The 12,648-nt window shown below is 41.4% G+C and overlaps 1 long non-coding RNA gene across 1 annotated transcript in view; it reads right to left on the minus strand.

Annotated features, from left to right (window-relative positions):
* LOC136177170 (uncharacterized) overlaps positions 1-12,648 on the minus strand; it is a 23,331-nt gene continuing 10,683 nt past the window's right edge. Inside the window, exon 3 of the long non-coding RNA XR_010664806.1 lies at positions 1-10,697. This is a non-coding gene — a long non-coding RNA (uncharacterized lncRNA). The remainder of the gene's footprint in view (positions 10,698-12,648) is intronic.

The raw sequence follows: 12,648 nt of genomic DNA on the forward strand, positions 1-12,648 counted from the left end.
TTTTTTCACCATTTTGACATTTTATTGTCATATTTTGGGTCCGTCCAGAACAACACGTACATTATTCATCCAAATGAAAACAATTTATGAACACAGATCAACAACCAGCATTTTTTCCGACGATTAATACGTTTATTTTCAAATATGATGTGTTTTCAGCATCTACATTGTATAGATTGGTGCTTTTCTTTTTTTAATCATATATCACAAAAAAATGTGTTTTTGTATAAGGGTTGTCAGTGGAACAAAATAACAGGACTATTTTATCTTTTGACATTTTATTCATAATTATTTTATAAGTTCAGAAAAGAAGATGCAGCCCAATGAAAAATAAATATTTAATCAAGGCTAATCAAATCTTTTTCAGTTGCTGTTAGTCACATTTACGCACGTGAAGAGGCATCAAGGTGTGTTTCATGTCACTTGGGTCCTGTAACTTTCAGTGTCTGTGAACTGATTTAAAAATCCCATTTGAATCATATGTCGGGGTCATGAACCTTGGATGTCTTTTTATTGAACTGTGTTAAATGTTTAGCACACAAAGCCGTCCAAAAGGCTCTGCCCCCTCTACAGAAGCAAGGCCTCTTTTCTTTCCTTGGCTTCCTGTCAGGTCCGGAAAGTTTGGGGGAATTTTCTGCAGATGAGTTCATGCAGTCCAAAAAACACCTTCTAGTCCACTTTGACTTGTGACTTACTTACACAGTAATGTGATTTACTTATTGTTTTAAAAAAGGAGAGAAAATGTGTGTCGTGATTGATTGATTTGGCTTCTTTTTGTTTGATCGCAGAACCTGTTGTAGCCTCTAGATGCAGCTGCATACGACTTTGTTCCCAAGGACCTCACCTGTGACCTTTATATAATCACAGGTTAAGGGTCTCAGGGACAATGAAGCACACGGATAGACACTGCTCATCTGATGGGAGGCTGTTTAGTCAGACTCTTCCACATTTAAATACTCAAAAATATGTTAAATATTACCGCAATCCATGACATTCTACACAACATCTTTCTGTGACGTATGTCAGGTAGACCTGTAAAATAAGCGAGTTAGGAGTGAGAGTAAATGTCCACATTAAAGCTTCATATATAAACTATTATCTTGATAAACATATCATTTCAAACAGACTTGGACTCTAAAATCAGACAGGTCCTGCGTCGTATTGGGTGGTTACCGTCGTTTTTTATCGATGCGGATGAAGCCCCGAAATGAACCTCGCGTCTTGACACGTCTGCACCAAATAGTCCGGATCACATCCTGCAGAAGGAGAAAGGTTTAGTAACAGTTACATTCTTTAACATGTATTCATCGATTCTCGTAGCGTTACTTCTTTCATGATTGAGGAGCTTTTTCTGTCAACCCTCCTGACATAGCCAGCGCCTGTTTTCAGTGCAGGTCTTTGCAGTAAGACTTAAAAAATGCCCCCTGCTGGCAGACAGGCAGACAAAGCATTCGAAGACGGGCACACAAACCCAGAAGAAATCTTAATCTAAAATTAATGTGTAAGTTGGATTTGCATATGGGATGAACATACAGATTTGTATTAAGCTCCAACTGAGCGGTCATTGAGTTCATAAACACACACACACACATCCCACTCTTTGCCTGTGTACATGCATGAAACATTCACAGACAACTGTGCATGCAGCCGCAGACTATACTGTGGTCTTATGATTCCTACAGGCCCTGTGATCTCATAGGATTATGCAATCTGTCCCCCATGATAAAGATGCTCAGCCTTGGGGGAGTAACTCTGATTTACTGTTCTTCCCTAGACAAAATAAATGTCACACAAGCCTGACAATGCAGATGACACAGGAAGAATATGAGGGAAAAAAAACTGGTGCACAGCTGAGAAGCTCTGTTTCGCATCACATGTAAGTCTGTGCAGACGACAGCTTTATCGTCTGCCAGCAACCCAGAAAAAAAGTCTCCTAAGTATCACAATCTGTCTGTGGCCAGGTGCACGCTCATAAAGGCAAACATTGCGACTCCACAAAGGCACACAGAACATGAAGCCTTTTTTTTGCTGCAAGTGTGAGAAATCAGCCTGCCTCTCTTTGTTTCCTCTTTGTCTCTGTGCTTTGAGATATTTACCTCTGTCCCAGTTTTATGAGCTCCTCTGCTGCTCTTTAAAGCACCAGAGACAAAGACCGGAGAATGAAAACCAGAGGCAGGATGAGGTGAAATATATTTGTGTTAAAAAAATAACCTATGTCGGAAAAGAATGAACATGAAGGCGGACACAAATGAAGGGAAGATGGCGGCGGACGTGGTCGGTCGAAATTGCTTGTTAGCCGGCCTGTTTAAGTCATTCTGAACTCACCATTTGTCTCTGCCTGATGTTCCTTAAATGAACACACACGGGTTTGTACTCATGTCCATGTGCACACACATACAACAAGTGCACGCACATAAAAGAAGTACACACACACATACATAACAAAAACACACTCTTTCCATGAGTTATTGATCCATTTCCCTTGAATGGGAGGAAAAAAAGAAGCAACAATTAATCCAGTGGTAAAAAAAAATAACGCTTGATAAAACCTATCCTGCCCCATCTTCACAGGCTTCCTCTTTCTCTGAGCACTGTACGCGGCGGTGAAAAACAGAAAAGCTATTCCCCTCTCGCTACCCCTCCATGTCTCGCTCCCCTTTTCTTTTTTTTGTTGTCTCTCCTCTTCTTCTATCCCTCTCTCTGGCGCTGTCCCTGGCTCTGTTTTGTGCCTGTTTCCCTCTGCCAAGTCACATCACTAATTCTCCAGGCGATTAGAGTCCGGGCAGACAGTGTCTATGAGGCAGGTACGCTACACACACACACATACACGCACACACATATACACACACAGACAGTGGAAACACACACAGATTGCATTGATTCCATTATCTAGTGCTGTACCAACACCCAACACCCCTACTTCCCCCAACCCCCAACAACCACCAACAACGCCTCCATCTCTGACCCCCTCCTCTTATAAATCTGTGTCACCTACATACATCACACACACACACACACACACACACACACACACACACACACACACACACACACACACACACACACTCACATTGAGACACTTATGCAAGCATGCAGTATCTCCAGCTATCGCTCTTTCTTCTTCTCTTGCCAGAACACTCTCTATATCTCTGTCCCCGCCTCCCCCCCGCTCTGTCTCAGCTCTTCCTCACATTTTCAGCCTCCCCTCCTCGTCTCTCCCTCTCCCCTTCTCCCTCTCTCTCTCTCCCCCTCTCTAACCCCTTACAATTTTCCAGGCGTGACGTCTTGTCTTGCCCGTCTTGCAGTCTACGTTCACACGATGCCGTGTTTCTAAATGTGTGTCTGTTACTCTGCGTTTGATTTTGTGTGTTTGAACTTGTGCTGTTACGCTCGTGCATCTGGAAGCTAGAGAGTCGCTGTGTTGGGAGGGAGGCGCATGTGTGTGAGGTGTGCATGTCCCTGTTCACCGCTGTGTGCATGTGTGTGTGTGTGTGTGTGTGTGTGTGTGTGTGGGTGGGGTGGGGGGGTTGAAGGGAACTCAGAGAGGCTGTGGATTTTTAACACAGCGTGAGGATCAAAGCCACAGCCGGCGTAAAGGTGATTAACCTTCCAGCCGTTCTGACCACAACACCGCTGCTCGTCTTTCACATTTCATTAACACAACTGTCTGCAATCTGCACGATTCATCATAACATATCAATCCGTCTACCCTTTGTTGCTAAAACTCTCAGAATATCTCCTTTACATGGGGAGCCATCAAATTTAAAATCACAGAGCTGAACTTTCACACAAACCCCGATATATATTACAATCTATGTGCCTGGGATTTTTAAAATGTGTTGTGACAAATTACAAATAAAAAGAGCTGTTTTAAATACATGTGGGTGTGAAGCAGTAAAACACAATGTAAAGAAATACATCTAGGAGACATTCAGGGGAAAGTAGCTTCTCAGTTTTTAAAGATGAAAATAACATGTATGAAGCGCACTAAAATAAATAAAAATAAAAGAAACCACCCATATTTCATGACATATCATCGGGCAAGCCACTCTATTGTGAAGGTTGCATTTTCTCTTGAGTTGCAACGAGCCAGGGAGTCGTTTCTTTGTGTGCCTACAGAAAAGAGCAATGCTCGGCACAGATTGCTGATATATGCTCTTTTTTTTCCCCTCCTTGCTGGAGCACTGCAACGCAATGCGGATACTGAGTGTCTGAGCCACTAGCCAGACACACTGGGGGACAGAGGGGGGTGGGGGGAATCAAGGGGGGGAGAGGAGGGGGGTGCAGGGAGGAGAAGGAGGAAAGGGAAGGAGGAGGCGGTAAGCAAGTTCACATACAGCCGTGTGCTTCAGGACGTCTGGGCACACTGTCATTATCTACCATGACTACAGAGAGCAGCCAGCGTGAACTGAGAGTATCAGAGACATTTTAATGACAGCCAAATGAACGCAAATGCGGCACTGCTTTTAAAATTTAACATAAAAAACTAGAAATGATTTATAGGAAAGTGATGCATTAGTGAAAATGTATCAAAAAAATCTGGAACTCACTGCAAAATGAATTTGACTTTTAAAACCAAAAAGATGGATGGATTCTAACCTACAAAATAAAACACATAGACACAGCTAAACCATGATAAAATCATTAAAAATATAAGTCATCAAAATGTTTGTGTTTTTCGAGTTTGATGATCCTATTCCAGCAAAAAAACGGCCTGAAGAGCCATTCTGTGATTTTGTGCCCAGCATGCAAAGCGAGCAGCCGTACAAACAGCTATTGATAGCTGGCTCTATACCCCATTGGACTGCACCAAATAACAAATCAAAGAGCACTGCAGAGCAAGGTGGGCATATTGACGCCTGGATAAGCTGGACCTAGACAGCAGAACCTGATTAGTCTTTCAGGTCTATTAGATTCAAAGTCAGTGCAGAAACACGTGTGTTGCGTTGTTATTTTAATTATGGGCCAGAAATTAAATTTGAAGGAGAAACGTTAAATTATTTAAGAGTTCACAATTGACATTAACTCTGTGGTGACTTTTTCCATCGCTGCTTTAGACATCCACCTGACCTTTAGTTTAAAGGAGGTTGAAAAACGTCTTACAAATCAGAATCCAATGAATGAAACATAAATCAAATAAGGAGCCTTGGCTTGTATAAACTCCCTTTAAGCCAAAGACCTTGCTCAAATCTCTGCATTAGTTACTCTGTCATATTTAATCTAAATTCAAAATGATGAATAAAACTTTCTGTCCTTCCTCAGGTGGGTCTACATACTTACCTCTCTAAGAGGCATACAGTGCGGTGGCATCAGCAGGACGTTTGGGTGACACCGCAGGGAAAGCTAGAAGGTTGTACAGTTATCTCCAGGCTGTTTATTATGCGAAACCATACAACCAACTACCTCACACTGCAGAGCACGGGAGCTGGGTCAGCGCCGGAGTCTCCTCTTCTTCTTTAACACAGGATCTACTACTACTGTCTGTCTGTCTGTCTGTCTTTATCTGTCTGTCTTCTCTGTCGGTTCCTGTCATTTTCCTTTTTTATCACATATCTGTGTATATGGTGAACATGTGTTTTGTACGCACACAGTTGTTTGCTTTTTGGTGATGGTGTTAAAAAAACTTGAAAAAACGATCCTTATCTCATGATAAAGACAGAGGGATTCATATATTTTCAAAAGAACTCAATCACAGAAATAAAGAGGACAGAAAAACTGAAGGTAAAGTCAGGAGATGAACATGTAATGTTATGAAACTGTTGAAATTGGAAGGATTAACAGCTGAATCTGGCTTAATAACACTAGCACTCTATGATTTTTTTGTGGACTTGTCTCCCTCTTGTGGATATACACAGTGGAAAGACCATCCCCCCACGCCTCCCCTCGCCAGAGGCCAAGGCAGCTCTTCACTGTCTCTGAATACAAAGACGAGCAGTTAACCTGCAGTTGCTCACTGTAGGCGTCTGCCTGACCTATTTCTGGAAGTGGAGCCGTTGGAGTCTTGCTTCTCCTCAAAGACTTGATTCAGCACTCCTGAGCTCACTTCATCGTCATTCTAAGGTTCAAGTCAAACACTTCTCTCCTGCTTTGATTTTCTACACAACTTGTGTTAAGACATAAATATCAACTGCACTTGATTTCTGAAACAGATTTCCTAAACCAATACGTAAAACTTATTTTATCCACTGCCTTTTTTTAATCAAATCTGTGCCCATCTACACATATCTGCAACGTAAGTGCAGTAGAGTTTTAATATCACTATTTAGAGGTACGTCATTTATTTTACCTACACACTTGATCAAGTTTGGTCTTCCATCATGGTCTTGTGTTTCTTTGGTCCTCTCTTTATGCATTGAAACATCTCATGTAAAGCGTTGCTGCTAAAAGGTAGCATGAAAACAAACTTATTTGACACCTTTAACTAATAAAACAAACCAAATCTGTTAATCATGCATGAACCTTTGAGAACACTGTAGTTCTTGCAAATGTATCCATAAACTGCAAATCATCCATTGAATGTAGGGAAGTTTGTTTTTTTTGTGTGTGTTTGCAAACTGAGGTTCGAAACAAGCCACTGGACGCTTTGGATCGTTTTTAAATCTTAAACTGAAAAAAAAAGAACATAATTTATTTGCTGTCTGTGTCCGTGACTAACACACACGTAAAAATATTACTTGATCAAAGTATTTTTTTGTTTAACAAGGCAAACTGATAGTCTGGGGGCTGAATACTATGAAGTGCTACAAGCAGGAAAGTCGCAGTAGTAAAGAAGCACGTCACTCCACTCAGGTCGTCATATCAATAAAGGCCAACAGTGCCACAGATCAGAAGCACCCTACAGAGTTCAGCAGAGCTGCAAAGAAAGAAGCCAAATAGATGCCTTTCAGCCATGAACTGGACAAATTTAACTAAGAGTATGAATGAAGAAAGAATGAATGAATGTGAGCAACACATTTGCAGGTTTTTCTGCTTGAAATAAAAAACAAACAACACTTTAGAAGTCATGCTTGTGTGTTTCTTTCCTTTGTCCTTCATCAGAGTCTCAGGAATGGTGTCTGACACCTCGACACTATAAACATTATAAGCTTATTTACGCTGTTAAATAAGGCACATAATGTAGAAAATGATGCAAAGTAGAGCAGTTTCATTTTAACAAACAGGATGTAATGGGGGAGTAATTGGATGACAATTTAGAGTAACAGCACTATCCAGTCGATCTCTCTCATACTCGGTAAATAACAGGGTGCACCCACACATTCGACATGTAGCTGAGGTGATCTCCTGCAAAAGCAGCAAATTGGCTGTTGTTAACAGTCAATGGCTGTGTTTTGACACTCCTCCTGTGTGCCTCAAGGACTCATTGATTACTTGATAGCTGCTGTGGAGCCGAGTTGCTAGGCCTCCGATTCAACTTGGTCAATGCACCAAAAATACAACCTTGAAGTCTCAGAGGAATGGTGGTCTCACTAAGAAGGGTTCAAACACAAGAGGTAACATTCACCTACGGCAGAAACTTAACTGCATGTTAATGTGAATCACATTGTGCAGATAAATGTATAAACATTTACAAATGACTTGTTTAAAAACATGGATGGGATTCAAGCTGTTTGTAATCAGTCTCAACTTGATTCTGTGCTACAGGTTTGTCATTTAACCACCATCATATGAAAAATGAGCTGACTTAGTGTTAGCTTCAAAGGTTTGATTGCACCATATGTCTAATAGAGACATAGATTCTTTTTTTTTTTTTTTTTTTACTGGACAGCTTCCAAATGCAACCCATTCACCTCGCCTCTCTCCATTGCCCTCTGCCATGTTAAAAGCCCACCCTCTGCCTACCCTTCATTTTCTTTCTCTGGCCGTCCTCCCGCCTCTCAACGTGCCTCTTATTTGTCCTTCATCACAGAACATTACAGATCTCAAAATCTCTTACAACTTTTTCTTCCAGACAACCTCTCTGTTCATTCCAACGAAGTCTCCCTCCTCAATCCCCTCGATTCTGCTCCTCCCCTTTTTTAAACCTCTCTCACCGTCTCATTCGCAGTCTGATCACGCATGAATGCGGCATGGTTGTGCCAAAGCCAGCTCTTTGCCAATCTGCCTGGGTGTGTTTGTGTGCCAATGTGAGTCTGGTGGGAAGCCCTGGCACTGGAGCCCGAACCCCGGCTGGTGTGGGGTCAGGTGAAGCATTGTGGGGATTACAGTTCGGCCTCTTGAGGGAGCAAAAACAAATTAAACATATTCAGCCAAAGTGGGTTTTTTTAACCAAAATAACCTGAAAATGGTGAAAAACATGCAGTGCAACCAGTGCATAAAAAGGTACCTGAAGATACATGACAACACAATCTCGTATGAAAACAGCATCTGTGAACACAAACTTTATGACAAAACGTGATATGAAGAACAAGAACTGCAAAAAAAAAGTTGCCTAGCAGAACTTAATGTGTTTTTGATCACTAACAAGTGGCTTATGTCCCAAACCATTTAATTACAGCCACTTGCTTTTACTGTGTTATACTCTCAAATTACATGAAGCAGTAATTCAGTTTGTTAATTCAATCTAAACTGTTGTTATCATTACATCCCATAATAATTCTGGGTGCATGGATTAACAAAACACATGATCAGCTGCATGTGTTAATCTTGCTTAACAACAGCTGAGACAATATTGAGAGATAACATTGTTAGTCATAAGTGCTGAAATAATCAAGCTCTTGTTTTTGAGAGAATATCCACTGCAGAAGTTTGAGGTTTTGTCTGAAGATTTGCAGCCGGAAGGGGCTGATTGGTTAAAACAAACTATACATGTTCAGGTTCTTTCATTCTTGTGTTAAGAAGAATTTAAAATTCTGATTTAAAATTTAAGACTTAATGTAGGAATATTCTCCGCAGGAAATTTTGATTTTTTTTTCCGTAATGTAATTTAGGATTTTAAGAATATGTGTCTGTGACCATGAAACAAAACCAGATAACTGACCCATTAACTGGAGAGATAACTAATGAGAAAGGATGCTGACGTTTAGCACACATCTGCCCTGCAACAAGACATTTCTGCAAAATCCTTTTCTTTATAACAAAAAAACAACAAGACTCTGTTGCCGAAGATAAAACAAAGAGCAAAGACGAATTCCAGGTGACTCTTCACCACTCGTCTTTGAGGAGTGACGCAAGGAGGCTATGGCACCACCCAAACAATGAAGGGGCACGGAGGAGCGAAATCTGCCCAGTGACAGCAAATAAACTGTTAGTCGCAGCCATGAATCGTCTGGCAAAAGCCAGCACGAGAGGAATGCAGACCTCAGACAGCGGTCCTCAAACTCCCATCCAAAGGCCGCTGTCTGTCCCCTGGCGCAACCAGTAAACAATACTGCTTCTTTATTAACACAATTTAAAAGAGATTGATGAAGACTAAACAAACTTAAACTACCCTGACTATGTTATGAGAAGAATCTGACAATATATGGATAATCAAGTGCAGAAAGAAAATATTCTAAGAATATATGAAAATATTCCTGTTTAACTTCCCTAAAGCTGGAGTAGAGGGCTCATTGCTCATTTTGAGATGTGGGAAGAAGACTGAAATTAAATGCTTCTCCTTTGTCCTCCTCAAATCTGCATCCAACACTGTGCAGCGAGGACTCGGACCCGACATCCCCATTGATGCTAATGCACCACTTCATCGGGATGGCGGCTTGGTGCAGGGCCAGGATAAGTATCTGCTACTCGAAAAATCAGAAATTATTAGCTCTCTCAAGATAGAATGAGATTCTGTGGTGCAATTTCTCCCGAGCCCCCCTATTTTTTTTTTCCGCTCTCCTCGTACCTTATTTACAAAGGCAGAAAACGTTACCATGGGAACACACTACCAGGCAACCTCAGTGGCTTGGCATGATGCCCAATGGTTGCTAGGGCACTGTTGTCAATGGCTATTGGGTAGTGTCGGCTAGTATGCGTGTGTGCTTGTGTGCACATGTCTTGCATACATGTGTCTATGAGGAAGAGGAGAAAGTCTGTGCGTGGTTAAGCATACAGGTTCACAAATAAGCAAAAAGTTTTAAAAATACACACTGCGAAAAATACACGAGTGACCTTTTATGCAAAAAAATATGTAATGATCTTAAATAATATAAAGCTGTCCTTTATGGATGGGTTAAACTCTGAAAGTAAAAATTGAAGAGGGGCAATCGTTAGCTGATATTTATCTGTACAAAGTGTGTGTTTGTCAAAGAGAAAAGGAACACAATCATGTAGGCAGTTACATGACATTCTGTAATCATGTTGAATAACGTCAAAGATGGCTTCTGATTTAGTCATGATTCGGTGATAGCTCACAGTTTAGAAGTATTCTGTTTATGGCAGCAGAGACGTAACAAGTTCCCTTTGATACATTTTGTAATTTACATTAAATTCATGTTGGGAGAAACTAAAAAAACAAACAGGTGGAAGCAGAAGCAGAAAAAAGAAAAAAAAGTCTCCATCTATATACTTGGAGCTGGTGTCCTCCATCTCTAGCTGTGATCTCTCAAGCTGTTTGCTCTCGCTTTCATTTCACACAGATTCAAAGAGTCTTTGTCGGTATAAGCTGGAAGAAAAAAAAGATGTTGCCAAAGCATTTACCTCACAACTGAGATCTAGCTTGAGGTTTTTCCCATGGCTCTCTTCTCGCTGGGGAGCATCTACGGTTGACCACGGCATTCCTGAAATCAGCAGAGCATCGTGCAGATTATTAGCATACCACAGGATAGGAAGGGAAACATCAATAAACACATTGAGCCATGAAGTTGGGATAAGTAAATAAATAAAGTCAGCCACCCAGACACAACCTTATCTGGGCTTTTATCCAAACCACAGAGTCTACTCGTGCCCTTATCGGCAAAAACCATCATGAAAGAATACTCAGATTAATTAAATCATAGAGGTCCAAACCCTAAGTGCAGATGAAGCACTCCTCAGCACAAAGAGCATAATAGAAAGGCATAGAAACACGTCAAACATTGTGTGCAGAGAATGAAACGGATCAACAAAATGGGGAGAATGAACATCGTGCAATCAAAAAAGCGAGTTACAAAACTACATGTACGGCGGAGAAGTTTAAAGTCAATGGTGATGAATAATACATTAATAATGCTGGAAAAATACAATCCACCATCATAAATTAAACAGCAGTGAGCCAAACAAATGCAATAATTATGACACTGCAACACAATGAAAGACAACAGAGGCCGAGAGGAGCAGCTTTTGTGTTTTGTGTTGCGCTCATTAATTCCCACATGTGTGCATATGTATGGATCCGTGTGTTCCTGCCTGCATCCACTTAGGAGGAGCGAGTGTAGCCTGTGGTGTATCTTATCTAATATTACAGAGAGGAAACGCAGCATCTCCCCCTCGTCTCTTTCCCCCCCACATCCAGCCCTTTGAACTGAAGCCGCTGCTGGAGCTGCAGTCTGACTGAGCACAGCACGTCCTGAGAAGAGGTCAGAGGGCAGGGGAAAACAGTCTGGTGTCATGGCAACTTGATGCCAGCAAACCAAAAATTTGGAGTGGTTGGTGGGGCAGCAGAAAAGGTTTCTCAGCCTGTTGAAGCTTACCAAAGACAAGAGTGACAACCTGAACAACCCGTCTTCACATTGAGCCCTTTAAGGAAAAAAGTCTTTCATTCTTCTGTGTCAGAGATACCTTATGTTGAATAAAACAAATAAAGGAACCAGACTGTTGCAATGGGGGACATGTTTCTTTATTACCATTAACATCATGACTATATTCACTTTGATGGGGATGATTCCTGAATTCATCTTATGGTCGCGTAAATTCTCATTATACAAAGTCTTTCTGATCGATGAGTATACTCGGCTTAAACTGTGGTACCTCACTACTTTAGAAAACTGGTAAGCAGTTTTTTTTATAATTCATGTAAGTGTTTGCGGCCCCTTTTTCAAGTCTTGTATCTTCAGAAGGAGCCAATTCGTTTCAGGCCAAATGTCACAGACAGAACAGAGAAGTTGGAAAGTAAAGGGAGAAAAACTAAAGTTCAAGATTGCTTTTGCTCTTTAATTGTAATGCAGCATATCCTTCTTTATATCTTACAAATACGTTTTAGTTAAGACAACAAGTGGAATGTCATAAGTAAAATAATTCAGTACAATTCAGCAAATCGGAGCAAATAAACTGCAGCTGTAATTTTGTCGCCTGCTGGTACCGACCCCAGACGGCACGTGTTTTCATCTCACTCCTGAGGCATCTGATCAATATGGAATCCAGGTTTCTTTGTATGTTATTAGCTTTTCTGCGACTTGAGCTCAAACCTCTGCACAGCTCCATGTTTTCAGTCCCTGAAATCTCTGAGACAAAGAGTGCGTGATTGCAGGTGTGGTCGTATGTTTTTTTTTAAACATACTTTTGTGCAGGCTTGTGCAAGACGTGCATGTGCTGCGTCTGTTTGGGTGCGAGTATGTCCTTCTGTTTGTTCAATGCGGCAGAGGGTGGAGTGGCAGATCAATAGGAAACAAATGAATTCAGATCAATATTAAGCCAAGGAGAGAAGGAGAGACTGAAAGCGAGTGAGTGGGGTGATGCACCACAGCAAGGAGGAGGAGGAGGTAGGAGGAGGAGGAGGGGTGGAGGTAGTGGGTTGAAGGATGATGTGTTACC

Source organism: Labrus bergylta, chromosome 19, assembly GCF_963930695.1.
Source record: "Labrus bergylta chromosome 19, fLabBer1.1, whole genome shotgun sequence".
Taxonomy (NCBI): domain Eukaryota; kingdom Metazoa; phylum Chordata; class Actinopteri; order Labriformes; family Labridae; genus Labrus; species Labrus bergylta.